Below are 5,550 nucleotides of genomic sequence, written 5' to 3'. Positions count from 1 at the left end.
TAGGATTCAGTGCACGCCTGTACACGCGAAACGAGGTCTTTTTCGGTGGCGCGCTGGCGTCCAACAGGCTTGCCAAACAAATCCTTGAGCTTCTGTTTACAAATGTCCCACCTGGTAAGTTCCTCCTCGTGGGTCTGAAACCAGACACGTACTGTGCCCACTTTAGTGTTCGCGTAGACCGGGATGCGGTCTGATTGATTTAGATCGGAGTGACACGGTGACACGCACTCATTTCTCAAGCCCCCATGCTTTATTCCAGGTTGCCAACCGAGTACTCACATTTGGCTAAATGCTGTTAAAAGACACTGCATTACCCTCCTTGGGGAATATGAAATGAATGCGGACACAATGTGATTAGGGAAACCATAAAAGGAAAACAGTTCATTGCTGAAAAGTCGTGAATGTCTCCTACGAACAAACAGTCACAATGTCAGGTTGCGAAATCAGAAAGATGGCGTGGAGGCTTTCTGTTTCTTTCGGGTAGCGCTCTCTTGGAGAACTCTGGTGCAATGCAGGTGGTGCAGGATCTGGCACTGAGGTGGGTAGAGGATATATGATGTCATCACAGTCAAATGATGTTTTGGCTGGTGCTTGTTTAAGGCCAGAGGCATCTTTGAAAAAACTTGAGTTGCGCGATATTACTCTATTTCCTCTCGATGCCTTGATTTGTGATCCATGAACGCTGACAATGGTATAAGGGTCTGGATCATAGTACGAAGTGAACTTGTCGTGCCTGTCTTGCTTGCACAAGACTCGCTGACCGACACATAGCGATGTGGTTGAGCATGCCTTCGTGCATCAGCATGTTGTTTGTTGCATGCCCTTTTCTCGCGCACATTTGTTTTGAACTTTGTTATGTCTTCCGTTTCCGAAGCAGCTTCAACATAGCAAGCAGAAGATTTCTCATCGGTCTTCCAAACAGCAGTTCATACGGTGATCTTCCTGTAGTTAAGTGTCTTGAAGACCTGTATGACATCAGGAAAGTGTCGAGCTCTACTTTCCAATCTATGTTCTCAAGCTGACTAGTGTGAACATGCTTTTTCAATGTTCTCATAAACCACTCAGCTTCGCCATTAGCTTGAGGCCACAAAGGTGTGATCCGATGATGCCGAAATCCTAATTCTTTTGCGAATGCAGCAAACTCTTTGCCTTGGAATGGTGGTCCATTGTCACTTTTTACCTGTGCAGGGATTCCAAACTGGCAAAACACTTGTCGTAGGGAGGGAAGCACATTGTTTGCACTTGTGGAGTGTATGACTTGTACCACTGGGTATCGTGAGAAGTCATCTAACACCACCATAGCGTACTTTCCATCTGGGAAGGGACCACAAAAGTCGACTGATACCTCTTCCCAGGGACCACTGGGTAGTTCCGTCATGGCAAGTGGTTCTTGCTTTGCCTGGGGAACAGCTGCTTGACATGGTAGGCAGCTTTTAATCAAAGTGCGCACGAGCTTATCCATGCCTGGGAACCACACTTTTTCTCTTAACATTTGTTTTGTTTTCACAATCCCTTGATGGCCCTTGTGGGCAAGCAGCACTGCTTGTTTCTGCAGAGTAGCGGGAAGAACTAGGCGTGTTCCTCGAAGGACGATGCCCTCGGGCGTTGTTGTTAGTTCTGTTTTTATAGATGCAAATGGCTTCAGTTCAGCTGAGACCCAGCTGGTGAGTGTGGGGTGCTGGATAGCACTGATAAGTGACTGTGGCTGCTGGTCTGCTTTCGTTGCATCAGCGACTTCTTGAACCGAGAAGGCCTTTGGGATGTTGTGGCGCTGGATAAAGTTGACATACTCATTAGGTACTTTGTCGATGCGGGCACACATTTTCGCTTCAGGAACTGGATGCCTGGAAAGGTAATCGGAAGGGTTACTACTTCCTGCAGTGTGTTGTCCAACAAACTTGTACTGTTGAATGCGTAGAGCAAGGCGCTCAATGCGGGCAGATGGTGACAATCTTAGGTTTCCCAGTATGCTCACTAAAGGCTTGTGATCAGTCAGCAAAAGGAAGTTGACTCCACAAAGGTAAAGACGGAAGTGCTCCATGACCCATACAGCTGCGAGCATCTCACGTTCTATTTGGGAGTAGCGACTTTCAACTGGTGTAAGCGCTCTACTTGCATAAGCTATCACTGCAATGTCTTCACTGCCACGCTGTGTAAGGATAGCACCCAGTCCATGTGGACTTGCATCTACCACCAATTCTGTCGGTTTGGATGAGTCAAAGTAAGCAAGGGTGGAGGCATCGGACATGGCTTGCTTTAGGCTCTCAAGAGCATTTTGCTGTCGTTCTGTCCACTCCCAGACAACATCCTTCAGTGTCAGTTCACGTAAAGGCTGTGTGAGGTCAGCAAGATTTCTCAGAAATCTGCCTGAATAATTGATCATTCCTAGCAGGCTCTTCACTTCTTGTGGTGATTCCGGTGTTTTAATCTGTAGGAAGGCTGCTATCTTCTTAGGATCAGGACGAACGCCATCAGCTGAAAAATTAAGTCCAAAGAAGTTCAGTTCACGTTGATGAAAGTGACACTTCTTTTCATTCAGTGTCAATTCAGCTTCTTGGAGTCGCTGCAGAACGGCTTCCAAGGACAAGTCGTGCTCCTGTTTTGTTTGCCCAAAAACAAGAATATCATCACTAACATTCAGGACATTGGGGATGCCATTGAGCACTTTGCGTATGGTGTTCTGAAAGATTTCAGCTGCACTGCTGATGCCGAAGTTCAGTCGTTTGTAGCGAAACAAGCCAACATATGTTGAGAACGTGGTGAGTTGCCTTGAGGAAGGGTCAAGTTCCAACTGGTGATATCCATTCTTTAAGTCAAGATTGGAGAACATTGTTGTTCCATTTAAGGCAACAATGATATCATCCACTGTTGGGCACAAATGTCGTTCCCGTTGAATGGCAGTGTTCACAACACGCATGTCAATGCAGATTCGAATTTCATCAGGCTGATGCGGTTTAGGCACAATAACCACACGGGGCACCCACGGTGTAGGTCCTATGGGTGGCTTAATGATGTCTTCTGACAGGAGGCGTTCAAGTTCTTTCTCTGTGGCGTCACGTAAGGGAAACGGAATACGCCTGTGTGGTTGTGCAACCGGTGGGACAGTGTTGTCCACAAAAAGATGAATGTGGTGGTTTTTGAGTTTTCCAAATCCACTAAAGAACTTGGGGAATGCTTCCACGATTGACTTGTCACCTTGATGCTCATTAACTTGGTATGTGATCTGGACAAGCCCCAGGTTGGGTGCTGCTGTGAAGCTTAAGAGTGCTGCACAGTTTCCTTGAATGACAAAGATGTCTTCTTCAATGCAGTTATCTTTGTATCTCATTCTGACAGAGACTTTGCCTAGAAGTTCAAGCGGAGATGTGGCTTTGTATGGGAACACTCTGACGGATGTTTCCTGGAGTTTCACCTTTAGCCGATAGCTCTCAAAGTCATTTTCGCCAACAATTGACACTGTTGCACCTGTGTCGATTATGAAAGTGACCGGCACATTGTTGACAGTGACAATAACTTTTGGAGATGGGTCTGTCTGAGGTGAGGTCATGGCAACGAAAACATACTCGTCACTGCTTGAACTGGTGTCACGGGTAGCAGCACATTCTTTGGTGCTAGATCTCTTCTTACAGCAGACTGTCTGATTCCTGTTTGGACCATTGTCACAGTCCACTGCTTGTACCATTTGTCTCGTTGAAAGACCGAATCGTGCAAAGTGACCAACCTTGTTACATGCCTTGCATGTCTTGCCCCATGCAGCGCAACTTGATCGTCCACCTTGGTGAGGCCACTTGCCACCGCAGTTGCGACAATCTGCTGATGAGACACGAGGTCGTTGCGGTGCATAGGTTTGTCGTGGAATCTGTCGGCTGTTTCTTTGGTGTTGGCCATGGTGCTGTCCTTCCTTGTGCACTGCGAGCACCGCCGCATTGCTATTGACGTTCTTTTCGATTTCGGATACATCCCGTTCGACATCCTCGAGCATTCTTCCTTGTTTAAGTAAGTCTGGTAAAGTGAGGGAATGAAGCATTGTGTATTTGCGAAAGCGAGACGACGTTGTGGCGAGGATTATTTGGTTCTGGACTTCAGCGTCGACGTTCTCGAAGTTACAGTGGCGAGAGAGCTGCCGGAGGCGCGCGTAGAAGGAGTCCAGTGGCTCACCAACGTTTTGCTGGGCTTGGCGAAATTTATAGATCGCAAATGTCGAGTTCACTCGCGGGACGAAGTATGCACTCAGTTTCGCTCGTGCGGCATCGTATTCTGGCGTCGATGGGCTCTGCGTGGTCTGGGTCGTGCTTGTAGCTGTTGTAGCTTGTGTACGGCAGTCGGGGAGGGAGCGAAATATGTCGTAGACTTCCTCGCCGACGTAGTGCAGGAGGAGCGCTTTCTTGCGTGCATCTGCCGTGATATCACACGCTAAAAGAAAGTTCTCGAACCTTTCTATCCACTTGGTCCATTCATGACCAGTATTGTTGGCGTCTGTGGCGCGAAGGTCGAAACTTGGGAAGGGAGGGAGCGCGTATGCCATGGCTGCGATTGCCGGTTGCCGCTTGCTGCTGAGGGATGATACGACGGAATGACTTAGTTTGGCACTCACATAGGACCAAGTGACACTTCTGACACCATTTTAGTGTTCGCGTAGACCGGGATGCGGTCTGATTGATTTAGATTAGAGTGACACGGTGACACGCACTCATTGCTCAAGCTCCCATGCTTTATTCTAGGTTGCCAACCGAGTACTCACATTTGGCTAAATGCTGTTAAAAGACACTACACCCACGAGGTAAAATATCAAATTAGCGATCATGATGATCTGATCTCAGTGGTTGCCGGAGCTCACCCGCTCATATAGCTGAAGCCAGTCTTCAACGTCAGTGTCGTCGGTGCCAGCAAATGTTCCTGGGTTGCGGGGTTGGCTAGAATGACGGTGGGTGTGGGTGCTGACGGGGCCGAAGCATCCTCGCCTTGTGCTGGCACTGTAGATGCAGCCAAGGAGCGCCCGCTGCGTAAATCCGTCTTGATAATGATCCCGCAACCTCCACCAAAAATATTACGGTGTTAAAAACAGTCAGACGTATGTTTACATCATATTTACAATAATTGTAGCAGCTGACAAAGTGGTAGACAGCGCGCGAAGTCCAGAGCGCCGTCTGCTTCCGACCTAGCTGACAACATCTCCTTCGTCACCGTATCACAATGTTTTTTTTTATCAAGCCAAAGTGTATAGTGTTCATGTTTATAAGTGTTTATTATTTCTAGAATATTAGCTACATCCTTTCAACGGGGTTGAAACGAGAACTCACACTGCCCCAGCCATGTCCAAAGTATCTCTGATGGGATGGCAGTACACTTAAGTCTATTGGTGCTTTTACTCACAGAAGATGGCAGGTACACACATGTATACTTAAGGAACACATATGTTCCGTGACAGTGGTCCCTATCCACGTTTATAATATGCTTCGCCGTCGTACACTGTGTTTGCTTCACGGCATATTAAGACTGTATTGTGGCGAAGCTAATTTTTGGAAATTGAATTATGCAACACTTTCGGGA

At 47.5% G+C, this 5,550-nt stretch overlaps 1 pseudogene; it reads right to left on the bottom strand.

Annotated features, from left to right (window-relative positions):
- Window positions 1-3,725: 3,725 nt before the first annotated feature.
- LOC142578511 (uncharacterized) lies at window positions 3,726-4,525 on the bottom strand (annotated as a pseudogene).
- Between the last annotated feature and the right edge of the window lie 1,025 nt (window positions 4,526-5,550).

The sequence above is a fragment of the Dermacentor variabilis genome, chromosome 4 (assembly GCF_050947875.1).
Source record: "Dermacentor variabilis isolate Ectoservices chromosome 4, ASM5094787v1, whole genome shotgun sequence".
NCBI classification, from domain to species: domain Eukaryota; kingdom Metazoa; phylum Arthropoda; class Arachnida; order Ixodida; family Ixodidae; genus Dermacentor; species Dermacentor variabilis.
This window is presented reverse-complemented; position numbering and strand designations above follow the sequence as displayed.